A 19,026-nucleotide genomic window follows, 5' to 3' on the forward strand; every position below is an offset into this window, starting at 1 on the left:
TGCCACTCACCTACCGGCGCGATATACTGCTTTGTCGGTATGCCTGTCGGCTACTGTCAATGCCCGACCATCCGTCTTATCGTTCCCTTTTTGACGACTCTCTTGACCATCAATACGGGTTGTATGACTCTGCCCTGCTACCCCCTGGAGTTCGCTTTCGTCGCCTCCTTCACCACCTTAATTTTTCACTCCCTGCAACCTTTCGAGTGGGCGAGAGCCACACGCCACCTTGGCTCCAGGCTCAGGTCCGCGTTCACCTTGACCTCAGCTCGCTCCCAAAAGAGGTCACCCCCGGTTCGGTCTACCACTCCCGTTTTTTGGAACTTCGTTCGAAGTTCATCGACATGACTTTCATTTATACAGATGGCTCTAAGACCAATGACGGGGTCGGGTGTTCCTTTATTGTCGAGGCACAAAGTTTCAAATACCGGCTCCATGGCTATTGTTCAGTCTTCACAGCTGAGCTCTTTGCCCTCTACCAGGCTGTTCTTTACATCTGCCGCCACCGACATTCTGCTTATGTCATCTGCTCAGATTCCCTGAGCGCCATCCAGAGCCTCAGTGATCCGTACCCGGTTCACCCTTTCGTACACCGGATCCAACGCTCTCTTCAGCAGCTGGTGGACGTCGGTTCTCCAGTTAGCTTTATGTGGGTTCCTGGCCATGTCGGTATCCCTATGAACGAAGCTGCAGATGCCGCGGCCAAGGCTGCGGTCCTCCAGCCTCGGACAGCTTCTTGTTGCGTCCCTTCGTCCGATTTTAGCAGGGTAATTTGTCGGCGCATCTTATCTCTGTGGCATGCCGATTGGGCTGCACTCACCGACAACAAGCTTCGGGCCTTAAAACCTCTTCCCGTGGCTTGGACGTCCTCCTCACGCCCTTCTCGGCGGGAGGAGGTGGTCGTTTTAGCCCGGTTAAGAATTGGACACTGCCGGTTCAGCCATCGCCATCTGCTGACGGCTGCGCCGGCGCCGTTCTGCCCATGTGGGCACTTGCTGACGGTTAGACAAATTTTAATGTCCTGTCCAGATCTTAACACACTGCGCCTCGATCTTAACCTGCCAAATACTTTCGATGCCATTTTAGCGGATGACCCACGAGCAGCTGCTCGTGTTCTTCGTTTTATCAATTTGACAAACCTCGCTAAGGACGTTTGATGATGCTGTTTTTTAATCCTATGCCTGTCAGTCTGTCTTTTATCGTGTTTTCCCTTTTAGTAGTTGTGGTCAACTTGTGCCTCGCGGTGCATTCTTAGAGTAGTCAGGGCGCTAATGACCATTGAAGTTGTGCGCCCTAAAACCACAAAAAAAAAAAAAAAAAAAAAAAAAAGGACCCCTTACAGCCTCTCCGGACATGTTCTTTCTTCTCCGCAAGTTGGCACCATTGTCTGATCCTGTGGCTCTCTCTTTCCAGGAGATCTGCCTTTAGCTGACAAACTATTATTCCCAATGCTACCACATAGTCACCTCTCGGCTGGAGTTCCACCAGTGCCATAAACAGACTGGTAAATCGTATCGTTCCTGGGTCAAGGACTTGCAGGTCTCAGCCGTCAATGCGATTTTACGTGCACCGATCAGCAGTGTAAGGCTTCGTATGCGGACTCCCTGATCTGGGATGTGGTGGTTCAGCTGGCTCCTGACCCTGAGGTCCATACGCCGGCATTGAAACTCGACAACCCCTCCTTGGAAGAAATTCTCCGCATTTCCCTCTCCTTTGAAATTGCTGAAGCAGCTAACGAGCGTCTTATGGCGTGACCGCAGGTGGCAGCGATCCCGGCGTCACAGCGGGTTCCACCCTCTCGATGTCAATGTGGCCCGGTCGACAGAGGCCAGTGCCATCGGGACTCCTCGTTTTCCAACGTCTCTATCTCATCGGCGCCTTCGGTCGCCTCTCGTCGCCGGTCGTGCAGCCCATTTACATCTTGCCCACAGTGCTTTACTGCCCATTCGTGGGCTGATTGTCCCCACTGCTGGAAAATGTGCACACTGTGCAACAAGGAGGGCCACATCCAATCGGTTTCTTGTAGTCACTAGACTCTATTCAGTCCTACCCCTCCTGAGCCTCAAGATACCGCCCGTGCTCTGCAACCAGTCATCCCACAGGATGACCCATCAGCACGGCAGCTTTCCCTCATGCTCCGCATTTTCACAGATGTCAGTTCCACAGCACCTGAACCTCTTTGTCATTGACCATCCATCAGCTGCGAATATTTTTGGCCTGTATGTGTTTAAACTGTTTGGCTTTTAATTTTCTGACGAAATTAAGGTCGTTTCCACGACTGTTCCCCTTCAGGACTTGGACGATCTGTGCTTCACTTTTGCATCGTTGTTTGCACCGTATCTTGGATGTTCTTCCCGCTTTCAAGTGCACATCACCCTTTGGCCAAATGCACAGCCTCGCTTTTTCTGGGTCCGACCCCTTCCGGCAGGAACTAGATCGGCTCCAGGCTGCCGGCATGCTGGAACCTGTCACCTATAGCGCATGGGTGACACCACTGGTGGTCATACGGACACCCAATGGGTCCCTTCGGCTGTGTGGGGACTTTCACACTACAGTCAATGCTCAGTCCCTTGTTGACACTTACACCATTCCCCGACAGGAAGACCTTCTAGCCACGCTTGCCGGGGGAGAGTATTTTTCCAAGATTGACCTGGCTGAGGCTTACCACCAGTTGCCCTTGGATGCCGAATCTCAGAACGTCATGGTTATCAACACGCCTTTAGGATTGTGTAATTACAAGTGCCTTCCCTTTGGTGTCTCTTTGGTGCCAGCCATTTTCAAGTGATTCCTGGACCAGCTTACCCAGCCTATCCCTGCATGTGTGAATTATCTGGATGACATCTTGGTCACTGGGCGTTCCCGCCAGGAACATTTGCAAGACCTCAGCGCCTGATTACACGCTCTGTAGTCTGCTGGTCTACGCTGTCGGCTGGACAAGTGTGGTTTTTTTCAACCGGAAGTGGAATACTTGGGCCACTGGCTTGGCAAAGATGGCATTGGCCCTTTGGGTCATAACGTCGGGACCATTGAGGCTCTTCCTCGTCCCAAGGACTTATCGGAACTGCAGGTGTTTCTGGGCAAGTTTACTTATTACTTAAAGTTCTTGCCCCAGGCTGCCTCCATTGCTCAACCCCTCAATCACTTGCATCACAAAGGGGTACCTTTTGTTTGGACTCCTGCCTGTGACCTAGCCTTTCTCCATTTAAAGGCGATGATGAAGTCCACCCCTTGCCTTACTCCCTTCTCTCCGGACCGCCCCTTGGTTGTGACAGCTGATGTGTCGGCATATGGCATTGGGGCCGTCCTCGTGCACCAGGATGCTGATGGCTCTGAACAGCCCATCGCTTATGCCTCTAAGACGTTGACCCAAGGGCGACGGAACTACTCCCAAATTCAGAAGGAGGCCATGGCGATCGTGTTTGCCATACAGAAATTTCATACCTGTCTCTTTGGGGCAAAATTTACTCTCCTGATGGACCATAAACCCTTGGTTACACTTTTTGGACCCCACTCTCACCTTCCCGAGCAGATGGCTCAATATCTCCAGTGATGGGCATTGTTTTTACGTAATTACAATTACGCCATCCAAAATAAGCCTACTGCCCATCATGCTAATGCGAATGCTTTGTCACGTCTCCCAGCAGATCCCTATCCTGCCTTTGACCAACAGGAGGTCCTCTGCTTTCACACTGATTCCACCTGCTGGGAGCATTGGATGGTCTTCCTCTTATAGCTGCTGACGTTGCTGCGGCTACCCGCCGCGACCCTGTCTTGCGGCAAGTTCTGAACTACGTGGCCCATGGGTGGCCATCCTATGTTACTCTTCGGATGCAGTCCAGGCTCTCTATGGTCAATGATGTCCTTCTGTTGGCCATGGAGTCAGATACCCACCGCGTTGTCATCCCTCCGAAATTGCGGCTTCAGGTGCTCAGTTTGTTACACCACAGGCACTAGGGTATGTCTCGTATGAAAGTTTTGGCTCGTCGGCATGTGTATTGGCCTGGCATCAATGGCAATATTGAGCGCCTGGTCCGTGGCTGTACTGTCTGTGTGCGTCACCAGCCAAGCCCCCCGCAGTCATTTGCACACTGGCCTGTGCCTCGCCGGTCCTGGGATCGCATCCATGTCGATTTTACGGGCCTGTTTTTAGGATCCATGTGGTTACTCATCATTGATGCCTATTCCAAATACCCATATGTTGTCCGAATGGCATCCACCACCACGGAGGCTACACTCATGGCCCTGGCCCAGGTTCTCGCCATTGAGGGCCTGCCCTCACACGTTGGTCTCCGATAATGGTCCCCAATTCACAGCATCCTCCTTCCACAACTTCTGTCAGGCCAACGGTATCAAGCATATTCATAGATCCCCTTTCCACCCTTCATCCAATGGCGCGGCAGAGAGGCTTGTCCGCACTTTTAAACACCAGTTGACTAAGGCGGTCGACACATCTCCAACCACGGCCCTCACCCTGTTTCTGAGCACCTACCGCACTATGCCAATTGACTGTCACAGTCTGGCAGAGGTCTTTCGTGGACGACAGCCGCGGACCCTGCTCCATTTGGTGCTGCCGTCCTCCTCCCGCCCCCACTCCCGGCCCTCGCAGCGGTATGCCCCTGTCACGGCCGTGTGGGCCCGCAAGTACGGGCGCAAGGTCGGTTGGACAACGGGAATGATCGTCACAGCCCATGGGCAGCATATTACGTCGGTGCAGACGTCAAAATGGGTAGAGCGCTGCCATCATAATCAGCTCCACCCTCGTGCTGCCACGGGACTCGCGCCGCAGCCTCTTTCCCTACCTCCTTCGGGTACGGAAGTGGTCCTTGATGCCCCAGCTGCCGTCTCCCCGTGGGCCTGCCGCCAGCCCTCTCCACCTCCGGGTGGATCAGCAGCTCCCTCCCCCACCCTGGACTCTGGATCAGCCGTCATGGGTACCGCGGGCATCCCTTCCTCCCCGTCGCGAGCAGTTCATACGCCCAGTTCCTCTTCCTACTGCCACCCAGCTCAGCACCGTCTGGGGCGTTTCTGCCCCTACACACAAGTTTCAGGGGGGAGGGATCTGGTACCGCGGGCCGTGGTATTTGAATCCGTGCCAGACATCATGGACGTCAAAGACCCATAGAGGTCTCTGCACCATCGCACCTTAAGCTGTGGCGGTGTGCGCCTCCTGGCCAGCTTTTAGTGTGGGGGTGCCACAGTGGAACACGTGGTCATAGGGGCCAATGTCAGCGCCCCCAATAGCATACTTAAACAGCAGCCACTCGCTCAGCCAGTCAGTCTAATCTCGCTTACGTCGGATTACACCTCGCTTTGCGCTAGACTGCTTACTTCCTGGTTTGTGTACATGTTTGTTTCCTTGTGACTCTGTTGTTTGGTCTTGTTGTATCCGTTCCATCCTATGTTGGTCATGTCCTTCCTATTCTGTTATGTTGTTGTTCGCAGGCCTCTCCGCGGGTCCCGCTGCACCTTCTGTCTTTGCTACTCCACGACCGTCCTGGTCGCAGTTACAACACCATTGTTTAAGAAATTCAAACTTTTGAAAAACAAAACACAGAAAAATTTGCTGTTTATTTTTATTTTGTGTGTTATTAAAATAATAGCACATATTTACTTCTCTACTCACTCACGTATTATCATCAGGAAAATAGCATTACAGATTTGCAACATAACTGTATGGAAAAACATGTTTTAGTTAAGACAAATTAGTAAACTCAAAGCTGATTCCAAATACAATTGTCTTTTTCAGCCTTAGAGTGGTTATTCCACTGTTTAATTCTGTCAAGGGAGAAATTTTGCCAAATTCTTAATTTGAAAATTTGGACAAAAGTAATTACTATATGTACTCTTCTGTGGCCCTGAAGCAAATTTTAATCACTTTCAGCTTGCATGCTTTTCACGCAGACCCTCTTAAAATTCTGCAACCAAATCATAACACTGAACTGTTGACACGGATATCTCGTTTTCCGCTTCAAACAAGGACGACAAGAAGTTGACTTTTTCATTTTTCAAAACAATATTTTTATATCTGAAGCTCATATTTTCAAAACACCAAGTTTGCTCTGAGACTTTGTCTTGTAGCTGCCTGGACTACAACTGATTCTGCAGTGTCGAATTGCCTTGTTCTTACATTAGTTTCCTCCTTCGAAAGTATCTTTCTGTTCTTACTGAAGAAGTACACTTCTCCATTGTAGACATCTATTACATTTACTTCACTTTCAGTTTCCTTCTCCGAATCAGTTTCGTGATCACTAAATACTTGCAGTCAGGATGATTATCACTGTTATCAAAGTTTTCATCTGAGAATTCACTGATGTATTCTTTAACATCCACATCTGTCTTGGATAGAAAACATTGAATAGAAGGTTTAGCCTTCCTCTTAATGGAGAAATGATAATGTTCAACAAAAACACGACACGCAAACACTGTGGTATATCTTTGAGACCTTCCGAAACCCAAAAACGAGAAATAAATTGTAACAACAATGCCAGATTTATGGCAAGTGTAGCTTGCTGTCCAATACAAAGGCACACAAAAGAGTCTACTTCACCTCAGAGGGGTGTGTGAAATATCGTAAGACAAAAGAACTGTTGCGGTCAGAGACGCTATCCATAGTAGTCAAGGGTTAACAATCTTAAAAACATTTGTATGCCACTGATCCAACCTATTATGGCTGTTTATACTGAACTTATCCTCCCATAATTATTATTATGCCTTGTGGGGTACAAGAGCCCTGGTTCCTGGCAGTCGGATAGAAAATTTCATAACTGAGGTTAAGTAATATTTGGTCTGTATGTCCTCAGCACCTAGTAGACATTCATCAGGAACCAAAGCTAATAAACTCTGGTTCATGTAGAAGGCTTTGGAAAGCTTGAATAACGTCCTTGCAATAGTTTGGTAATATCCTGTGCCTTTTGTCAAATATATGATAATCACTTCCACGGGACTACATAGATTGGCAGAAACTATAATTTCTTTTGAACTGTGTATCCAAGGAAATGGGCAAGACTTCTAAAAATCAGATTGTTTGAAATTTCTAAGCATGGTATTGTTTGATATGAGATTAAATTGGTTGTGACCGGTAGGCTGAAAGGAACACATGACAGGAGATGGGACACTTGCAATCAAGAGGCTGGATAATGGTAGCCAATTCCCCTTCTAAGGCCCTGTGGATCAACCCCCAGCTTGCGACCAGTGGGCACAAGGGAGCCAATGAGTAATCAAACTGTTCAGCCCAAGTGCTAGTGTGCATTCCAAAACACTTGAAACTTCCTAGCAAGGTAGGAAGAGTTTGAACTGAAAACAGCTGCAGTATTGTTCCTGCAAGTTTTTGCTGATCTCTCTAACTCTATGATGAGTATTTTGCGTCTTCATTATGACATCCATCATTGCTTACTGCTGTTTTAGCTTCCTCTATTGATCACCAACTTTTTGTTCCACTTCATTTGGAATGGAAGAACATTGACAAAATGGTGTTCTGAGTCTGCCGGGATGAGGGATGTGGCATCCCTGGTATCACAGGGTGGCTTCTCCTGAGATTTTTTGTTTCTTTTTTCTCTTCAACTACTTTAGAACACTGGAACACTAGAGGGCTTACCTGCTATGGCGGTAGGACCTGACGAGGAGCTGACAGCCTTGGAACCTGCAGTCCATGTGCCCTCCAGCCACTGGCTGGTGTCATGTTGTTGTGCAACCTACTGGTTTTGTTTGCACTAACAAAATTATAAAATGGAATTAGGCAAATGAAACTATACTTGTGTGTAAATTCTTCAAATTTAGTGGTTTTGGATAGTAACAAATTAGATTCCATTTGACAATGAGGTGCTATTGCAGTACAGTTGGAGAGCCTCTGCAATGCTGTTAGTTTTTGGGGAATAAAAAGTGGGCTGCAGCCTAAGGAAGAGACAATGACAAAATTGCAAAACACAAATAAACATCAAATATTAAACTGGATGATATGGTAAGTCTATTAGGACAGGGATGTACACTGACAACTACAGAGGCTAATATTATACACAGTGTCACAAATGTAACTGGAAAAAGGAGAGCAGTCAGAGGAAGCAGAGCATGCACAGTCACCAATAAACATGTACCAGTGTCCTTGTGAAGAGCACCAGAACATTCAGAGGAACAAATTCCTCACATTTAATAGTTTTTGGTTAATTGATATTCAGACTGACTTCAGTGTTCAAAGTGATGCACTGAAGTGGCTGTTAGTATGTGGTGCTGCCACATTGGGCACATTCACACACAGATGGCTCATAATATGCTGAATCTCTTAATACCTTACCCAGCCGAGAACAGCAGCCAAAAGACAACATTACATGTTCTGCCTGCCCCCTTCGCAACTATCACGTCACTGACATCCTTCATCAAGAATTACTGCATGCCACACAACCATTCCAAATATAATATAGCTTTCCAAATATTGCAAACATGTACAATATCTACCTTATAAATCTCCTCCACGAATTTCTGGTTGAATGAACACAAAGACAAAACCTTGGCAAATAAGTTAAATAATTTCCAGGTTTCAAAATATGAGACGAAGGGGAGAGAGAATTTATGGGTTTTACATTCCTCAGTTAGGAACTTTGAGGATGTGGTGGTGGTGGTGGTGGTGGTGGTGGTGGTGGTGGTGGTGGCAGGTGGGGGTGGGCGGTGGTGGGGAGTGACCAGCAACTCAATTCACATAAAATGTTCAGGTGCTTCATGAAAGCTCATACTCTTGTACCATCATTCTCCACTAATTGTTTTTTTTTCCTTTCTTTATTTCTTTCTTTTACATTAAGAGAACTGTGCTGGCATTTAAAGCATCATCTGCATCAGGACCAATATATATTTCTAATCATCTCCAGAGTTTTGGTCATTGTCTGATATTATGTAGAAATTTGTCTGTAAAATGCTCACCCTCTACACCTGTCAGAAAAAGAATTATCACTTGTTTTTGCTGAGATGCATAACTTTAATGCAATTGTTGCACTATGATAATCCTTAATGAGCATCTGGTACAAAATCTTTCCTGTACTTGTATGTACTGAATTTCAAAATCACACTCTTGAAGTGCTAACATCCGATGAGTTGCTCTGCTGTTCATTGGTTACCAATTTAGTAAGAATGAAGGTGTCCTACAACCCGAAACAATGATAACATCTTCCCATAAGTAACAGAGAAACTTTGGCATGGAAAGGGCATTTATTCCTGTAATTATATACTTCCTCTCAGAGTACACAAGTGCACGACTTGGGAATGTGACAGTAGAATTTTCTTTGACTCAGTTAACCTCATTTAACTGATACATTTCTGTGCCAAGGGAAAAGTAAGTGGAATCAGTATCAAGGTAATATTTGGTGCTTAAGTCAGGATGATAAAGTAGTGGTGCCTCACACAGCTGGTTTTCAATGTTTTATGATGTTACTTAATCCATTTCCAGATGGAGATACAGGTGAAGATAAACAAAATCAAGGATGGAAATGATGTTAGCAATTGCAGAAACCGAGAAGACTTTAGTTGTCTACAGCACTTTGGTGCAGGAAAATTTCTTACTGCTTCCATTTTTGTCAGGTCAGGTTCTATTTCTCACAAAGAAAGTATATGTCTAAAGAATTTAATCTGTGATTTTGTGAATTCTTATTTATGCACCGTTACTGTGACTCTAGCTCTGCTAACTGCTTAAAGTACATGGCATACAATTACTAAATGCCTCCCCCCCCCCCCCCCCCCAATGCAGTACCAATTAGAAAGTCATCTACATAGTGTTAAGAATGTCAGTATTTCCCTTAAAACTTCATTAAGTGCACTCATAAAGGCCGCTGATGATATTGACAGATATAAAGGTAATCTGGTAACATCTTACATTCCATAGAAAGGCTCTATACTTTCTGCTATTTACATCTTTCACTTGGTCACATTGTGCAGTAAACCACATCATTTCACCATGAGCACCACCAAATGAATGCACACTGCCATCCCTTTTTGTTAGTTTGGATTGGATTAGAATAGTCACTACCTGAGTGTTAAATTACCTGATTGTCCAACATCAGTTTAATTGTATTTTTAACTACTGCTTTCTAGGGCAAAGGTACTGGGTGCAATTTGCTATGTAATGGGTCATGATTCTTTACTTCAATTTTACAAGTGCAGCATCTGATCAGACCAGGTATTCCTTTAAACAGATAGATGTAAGATTTTAATACTTCTAGCAGTTCTTCTCATTCAGCTTCAGGGCATATCCACTAATGTTTGAATCTTGTTTTGAATACTAGTCAGAGGATGTGAATCATTAATCTCCTGCAGCCCAGCATATCCCTCAGAATTATTTGAAGCTGCAGTTCCTCAGTTTGTCAGTAATGAATGTCCTCATATTTATGAATGCAGCATCCTAATCACCTCTCTTGATGAATCCTTTCAACTCTCTCCTCTCCTCTTCCTTCCACTAGTCAACTCTGGTTTGATAGAAATAGAGTGTAAGAGAATGCATTCCCAAACCTCTTCGGAATCAGTCAATTCTGAGAACCAAACCAATGTTACGTGGTCCAGTAATTAATACACGGTGCTCATATTCCTCTTTTTAGATTCTAAACTTGAATAGTACCTGGTCTCTAATGGCTTTACTTTGATTGCTTACAGCAATGGTAGCATGCACATGACTAACAGGAAATGTTCAAAGTCCAAAGAGAGAGATTTTCTGAAATAGCTCCCGTTCTCCTTGCCGAAATGACTTTTGCATCCATAATAATTCTCCATATTTGGACTTTTATGAAAGGCATTGAAGTGTATTGTGATTCTCTTTTTCTTGTCTACAAATCTTCTTTCATGTCACGTTTGCACTTGCAGTGTTTATTGTGACTCCTGACACATTTCCCACAACTGTCATTTCAGAGTGGGAGATTTCCAAAACTTTACTTAGTTATCTGAATCCCAACTTCTCATGTAATGACTTGGGCTTGTGGCACATTCTGGCCATTGATTTTGTACTCTGTCTCCGGCATATATGGAATTTTTGATTTTATGTCACATTGTTTTTCTCAAGACCAAAATTCATTTAAGAATGTGGTTGCAGATTCTTCACACCTGAAAGTCTTTTTTTGGATACAAAAATGTCCCAGATATGTGCTAAACATGTGATGTGGCTAATGCACATGTCTATTTTACACTGCTTGGTTTGATGTCTCCAAAATTCAGGTTTGAACTGTTGAATAAAGGACACAGGATGTATCTGTGCTTGGAGCCACTATTCTGCAAATTTGGTGCACTAATTCCATTATCCGCAATTATTTGAGGCACATCATCAATGTTAGTCTCTACTTCATTCAATGCTGCATTAACATCATGCAGCAGAAGGTTTTTGCTTACTCAGTTCGACCCTTCATTGCAGTCAGACTTCCAGCAGATTTTTGTCTATTTAGGTACCCACTACCATTCACCCACAACTGCTGGTGCACTTTTTGCAGCGCATGCTAGTGCACATTGTTGCTGTCAGCGATATCATACTCAAACATGTACAGGTACTTTTCCCTTATAGTAGGTACAGTGGTATAGTGTATCGACAATGTCGCATCCTAACCTCTTTCCTCTTGCACGTTGTTGATCTTCATTATTTATAAGACTTTGCTGTAGATAATGCACTTGAACAGTATCTTTCCTAGAATTAGATGTTTGGTTTGAAGAATGCCTTCAATGCTCAGTTGATGTATTTTAATACTTGGTTCCACTTCTGTAGATCTTTGCCCCTGGTAAAGAGCTTTTGATGTGGTGTCAAGTTATTCATTCTCTGAGTGGTATGTACTTCTCATGTAATCAGAAGATTAGCAAGTGCTGCTGGTTTCACAGCAGCTCCCAGTACTAACATGTAGGGTCCTTTAAGTGTAACACCTGCAGTTGTGAATCTTTATTGACCATCGTCAATTGTGAATCTTCTTAGGTATGTCTTACTTCAGGTAAGTTACCTATAAACATAGTGTTCAATGTAGTGATTCAAGAGAAAGATATGTAGTTCAGTTTTGAATAGATATTTACTAATATTTAAGATTTTAAGCTCAATGGGAAGAAGGTTGAAAATTTTTACAGCAGCATATATAGCATCTCTCGACAGCAAATGGTTCAAATGGCTTTGAGCACTATGGTACGTAACATCTGAGGTCATCAGTCCCCTAGAACTTAGAACTTCTTAAACCTAACTTACCTAAGGACATGACACACATCCGTGCCCAAGGCAAGATTCGAACCTGCAACCGTAGCAGCTGTGTGCGGTTCCAGACTGAAGCACCTAGACTGCTTGGCCACAGCGGCCAGCCTCAACAACAGACAGTGCATGTAATTCTTTTGTTTAGTGACACACATGCAAACTGCTGAATTTTGTTGTCGAGGATCCAGTCTCTATGAACACAATATGATAGAGAAAATAAGTGTTGAGAAGCAGTGGTAAATATTTTCAGCTGGCTAAATTATTTGCAACAGGTGGTTCACAGATCAAACTCTTTTTCAGTGCTTAGTGGGGAGATTAGAGTCATATATAGAGTAAGAGAAGAGTTTGCCCAGTGCATAGTTCTATATGACACTACAGACCGTGCAGAAGTGAAATGAGCTGCCTTTCTTCATCTCCAGAATTAGGCAGAAAAAGGTGCTGAGCTGAATCTGTCAGTCTGATAAATGTGGTGCTTCCAGCACGAATACCCAAGAAGTTGATGGTATCATCTCTTTATCTGCCGGTTATTCAGTGTCGCAGAGTGTTTGTCTGGCTTTTCATGAGTTGATACGAACTGAATAACAGTCGTCTGCAAACAAGGTAAATTACCACAATGCACCATTCACAACTGCAGGCAGTTTTTAGCATAAATAACACATGCTGAAGGACTCAGGAGGACAAAAGGTGTTTTCGTACCCAAACACTATCCCATGTGTATTTCTGAATGGCGAGTCTGCTTCCTGACACACAGTACCAGTTGCACTAGCCTATATGACTGCTTTCTTTTATTTTCAATATATTATATAAATATGGAGTGAGTTTAAATTCCTGTCAAAATTAAGTACTTCAGAGGTATAATCGTATGACAAAAGTTTAACACAACTGGACAGTTATTAGTGAGTCACTGTGGGTACACGTCCTGAGGAAGTGTAGCTCCAGTTACATAAATTATGCACTCTATATTCATCCACTGTTTCATAATGAGAGCACTTAGCGATCTCCAGAAAACTTTAGACATAATTTCAAACCTTTTCTAAATGCTTAACGTCAGATTTTTTCACAGTAATGCATTTGCAAAGCAATCAGAAGTCTGAAGCTGCTTTATACATTAAAGTATGTCTTTAAAGATACTGTAGATGATTTATATGGAAGGTGTTTTTTATGCACTATAATTTGAGAATATTTTTATGACAATTTTTCTCATCACTTGTGTCTGAAATTCTCATACCTAGGTGTATATAATAGTACTTTGCAAAGTTTTCTGATATATGTTATTGTATTTTCAGTTAAAGGTTGCTCTTATGGATGTATTTCATAGATAAGTAACTGATACATGTATTTGCTGAAATGTATCTGCCTTAATAATCTAAATTTTAGTTGTGTCTTACACTGTTACATGCATAATAACTTCAACAAGCAGTTTGTGATCTATGTACATTTCTGTTAAAGAGTGCATCAGTATTATAAAATATGCATTATATTAGTATAACCGAGGATGAGATGGGAGTATTGAGCGACTGGATATTATCGGTCTTGACATTGTATATAAATACTGCTTACATTCCAGTAACTGGCTTTAATCCATTTAGGTGTATTTTGGAATGTAAGATTCTACTAGTAATAATTGGCATGCCAGATAACTATGTAATGTGCCTTGGCATACAGTATCGGAAGACTTTTATGTCGTCATTTAGTGTGTCTTTCACAGAAGTGGCAACAGCTGACTAATCCTTCATTCTGTGTGTTGGGGTTGCAAGTACATTTTATTAGTTGTGATCTGCATGATACAGTATGGTCCAGCAATGAAAGGACCGAATCTTCATCCTTCAGTTGTACTTACATCTACTTTATTGTACTTTACTTTGTATTTGATACAGACATTTTGCTGTTCATGTGTGGCTAGGCATGTAGACTGATAATTTGATCTGTATATTACATCTCATGCAACATGGTACATACTGTTAATGTATTTGTAAGTACAGCCTACAACAAGCATTGTTTTCTATTAAAAAATTGTACACATGCAGGTCCACAGCCTCCAAATTAGGTTATCAAACTGACTAATTGGTACACAGAGAAACTGGCGGTCAAAGTGGTGTAACTAAAGTTGGGAATTTAATAATGACCTTGTAAATATATGGTTTTCATTACTTTTTAAACTTCATTTACTCATAGAAAACTTACTGTAACATAATATAAAAACACACAGAACAAGTTGTACGAAGTTGTATTTACTTTCTGTTAAGTAACCTGTATATACAGTCAATTACTTGGTTAAATTGTTATCAGCACACAGTCATACAGCTACCACAATGGCAGCATGTTTTCCTACAAAATGTATCTCCATCAGTTGAAACACACTACTTCTAAGATTTCTTAACTTTGCTATTTCTATGTGATGCTTTTCCACAGAATGACATTCTGCATGTGTAACACAGTGTAGGAGGGGTGTTCAGATTGTAATGCACATATTTTTTCTTTGTCAATGTCACTTTGAAAATATTTGAAATTTTTTGCTGGACGGGAAACCATAGGGGGCTGAAGTAAGGAAAATTTAATGGAATTCCGATAAGTGGCAGCACTAGATGCAGTCTTCCAAATGGAGTCTGTAAGGGAGGTGCATTCCAAACAGAAACTTGTTGAGTTTTCAGTGGAAATCCAGATCATCGCAGATATTCACAGGTGCTGGCAGAATGTCTACGGACACCTGGTAGTGGAGAAAGAAAGAATGCCAGCCACACATAGCTGTGACTCCTGCAATGTTGGAACATATTGACCCTATGATTGTGATTTGTAAATCACATCAGATGACACACCCTGCTGCTCAGCTGGACATCTGTCGGTACTGGAGACACACACATCCACCAGTTGGTGTGCCCTGCTGGGTTCCTTGCCACCTAAATGAAGACTGTAAAGAGCAATGAGGAACCATCTACAAAGAATTGTCTGCACATTACAAGGGTGATCATGATGATTTTGGTTGAACATTGTCATAGACAATGAAACAAGGGTTCGTCACTTTGAACCACAAACAAAACTGAAATCCATGGAATGGTGCCATACCACCACCTCAGAAAAAAAAGATCAAAGCCGCATACTCAGCTGGTAAAGTCACAGTGGTGGTCATCTGGGACTGTGAAGGTGTTACTCTGTATGATTACATCCCTCATGGTGTAACGGTCAATTCTCAAGCGTATTGCGGTAACATCACAAAATTAAAGAAACGACATCAGTGTGTTCGTCACCACAGAAATGGAAATGTACTTCTCACTCTCCATGACATCGCAAGGCCTCACACAAGTCTGCACCCCCCAGGAGGAGCATACAAAACTTCATTGGGACAAACGGATGGAAACCAGGTGGTGCGAGATCTAGGCTGTTGGGTGAATGGGGAAGAACTGTCCATTGAAGGATGCACTTGGATGACGAGGTGGTTATTGATGCAACAAGACATTGGTTCCAACATCAGCCAGTACAGTGGAACTGTGCTGGCATACAGGCCATCCCAGTGAGATGGTGTATGGCTGCCACAACGAATGGAAATTATGTTGAAAAGTAGGGTTTTGAAGCGAAAAGCATAGGGAATAATATGGTTAACTGGAATCCTGAACTAAATCAGCCTGCTTTCAGAAAAATTGTTATGTTATTTACTGAATGCCCATCCTATATTTAAGTCAGTGTTATAGACAATTGAATGTTCCAGTTTTGTAATGTGGAATACGTTATTTTGTGTATACATGTAACAGCAGTTTATGCACTGATATATGCTGTTACATGTGCAAGTGACTGGTACCTTGCAGATATTCAATTTTGTAATGTTGCATTTTGGTGAATGTATCCATTGAATGTACTTCCAGAATGTGGTGTTGTGTCAGCATGTTACCTCAGCATAAACATGTAAGTCACACAGTGTTAAATTTGACATGATCTTTGTTCTCTTTATGTGAATAGTATTTGACCATATTTCAAAACAGTCGTATTTATCTCACTAACATCTTACTAGAAACATCTGACAATGCTTCCACTTACTTGTGTCAGACATATTCTGTTTTCTTATCTGTTGGTCTCTCTTGACCAGCTCTTGATTTTTTCGACCCCGATGGTATTAGGTTGCGAGGCCGGAGGGTGTTTTTCATTTTCTTTATCTAATTTTCTCTCTCATGGGGGTGGAGGACCACCTCAGGCATTGTCAAGCCAACCTTCCTAGATGTGCAAGTCTTTAAGACAGAGCTGGGGTTCATGTGATGAGGTCAGTAACCTATCCATGTAAAAATCATCATTCTTGCAAGCTTAAAAAGAAGCATCAGATATAAATGCTGATGAAGCAAAGCTGTGGCTGAACAGAACAAGAGAAAGAAATCCTGAACTGCCAGAAGAAGAAATGGTAGTGACACTATTTTGTATCTTCACAATGTGTCTGAAACTTTTAGCAATAATTTGTATCTGAACAGAGTGAGGTGGGGAATATTGGAAAGCTTTAATTGCATGTTGCTGCCATTCCTCGGAGACAATTCTGGCGAGAAGCACAGCACTGAAGTGTTCTTCGTGGCAAGTGAACAAATGCTTGAGACACAGAGGAGACTGCTGTTCATAAATTTCAGTGGAGTTGTGCACAAGGCTGGACATTCCTTACGGACAAAAACTAATTTTGGTGGTGTCACATGTTTGGAGAAGACTGAAGAGTAAATGAGGACAGGACACTGTGGTAGTGCGTTGCTGAAAGTGTGTGAGGTACTGCTGTACCTTCTCCCACATTAGTATCTACTGAGTAAACAGCCTCCAAGATGCTACTGTGTACAGAGTTGGGTCTTTCATCCCAGACTTCACGGATGTCTGCCCTGATCCTCATCATTCGTATTTCAGTGTCTGCTACTGGGAGAAGGACGATAGTCATTGTGGAAGAATGTTTAGCAAATCTGCTAACTGGAAGATGACGTGAGATCCAGCCAGCTTTTCCAGATGCCTGAAGTACCTTTGCCTGCAACCTATCACTTCGGGAAGAGACATCAGCTTGTGTAGGACAACATCCTTCCATGGAAACTGTGTTAAAACTGTCTTACATCAGAAGCCTTACTTGCTGAGCAGCACACTTCTTCCAGCCATGTATGTGCTTCAGTATCCATGCACATCAGTACCCATGCACATCAGTATCTATTAAAGGTAGTTCACGAGTGCTGCTGACAAGAAGCAATGGATTCTGCATCACACATAGACACTGTAGTTATTAGCAGAACATTGTGGTACTGTGACTAGTATTGGGCTGAATGCAATGTTAAGTAGCAGTAGATACCACTCTTTTCTGGTGTGGAAGCAGCCACTTAGTAGGAATACAATGCAAGGTGCCAACCTGAGCAAAGCACCTCAAACATGGAATTCCCTTTCTGATATTTTAAGATGCAGCCAGTGAGACCTGGTTGAGTTGGTTCTGTATGCATGTCACATGTAATAACTCTAGATTTAGTTTCACATTAGATGGTTTTTAAAGTTGTCCCTTCTCTGAAACTTAATTTTTTTCTCCTCATGAACTGTTGTATATTTAACCAAAGAATGTTATTTATGTAAGTATTTGTGAGCTGAGCATCATTTCCTGCTTCTGTTTTGCTGCAGAGAAGCTGTGGATTTCCAACTAACGCAGATGATGCAAGCAATATAGTTACCATCTCAAGTAATGTAACTTGTTTGTATGTAACATGCCAATTGAAGTAAATGGTGTGGACAAGTGATAAAATTATTTGTTGTATTGTAGCTACCAGTTGACTATGAATATTTCACCAATAATAGATAGGCAGTGTAGGCCTACCATGATTTTAGAATCAAATGTATTAAAAGAAAAAGGTAGCCACTATTTTGGTCATTCATTTATTTATCACAAGCACCATACTAGTCATGTTCTTGGCTTATTTTCAGTGGTGCTGTGTACAATTACTGTAAATTATGCAGTCTGTTGAAAAATTACCACATTGTGCTGTTTAGTTTTTATATTAATGTGCAGTTAGCTTGGTGTGGTAATTTTGCAATAAAATATACCCACGCAATCTGAGATGCACATTTGTAAGGTGGTTTTAATGTAGATGAATTATGATATTTATTATGGTGTTTTTCATTGTCAGACATTGCCTTAGGCTATGATAAAGAGCTAGTTGAATAATGTCACTTCTTTATACAGTAACTGGTAACAGATTATTGTATGACTTCATATAGGCTGTGATAATGCTTGTTTATTATGTGGAAATCTAGATAAATACACATTGTAAAGCCTAGTTTTCCACTCGGTCTTTTTAAACCAATAAAATTATGTTTTGGAATTTGAACCTTATCTTCTGTACTGCTCTTGCTAGTTGTAGCACTGCAGTTAAATGATTGACTACAAGATTAATGATTAGCTACACACAAATTTAAGGAGAGAGAGTTGTAACAGTATATTCATACATCATTCCAGAATGATATTGAGGTATACTGATAATTTCTGTGAATTTTTTTTAAAAATCCCATTTCAATGCCCTTGACAACAGAAGGAAAATATGAAGTGGACAGGTTGTTCTGGCTGTGCTCAGGGTGTTTTGCAATTCATATTACAGGCTTGTAGGAGGAACATTGTACATTTCCATACATGGATTCATTAATCTTAGTGGATAAAGTTTGCTCTAGAACCTCTCTGTAATGGGAATTGAGACACACCTTGACTTCTTGAGTGACATGATGAATGGCATGTGTTGAGTGTAGACTATTGAGCCTCGGTAAATCAGTGTCCTTTGTATCTAGTTTGCACATTATTCTACTTGCTACAAAGTGACAAGTGTTGTCAATATCATTACATGGAAAGAAATTGTATATTAATTTTC

Source organism: Schistocerca americana, chromosome 3, assembly GCF_021461395.2.
Source record: "Schistocerca americana isolate TAMUIC-IGC-003095 chromosome 3, iqSchAmer2.1, whole genome shotgun sequence".
Taxonomy (NCBI): Eukaryota; Metazoa; Arthropoda; class Insecta; order Orthoptera; family Acrididae; genus Schistocerca; species Schistocerca americana.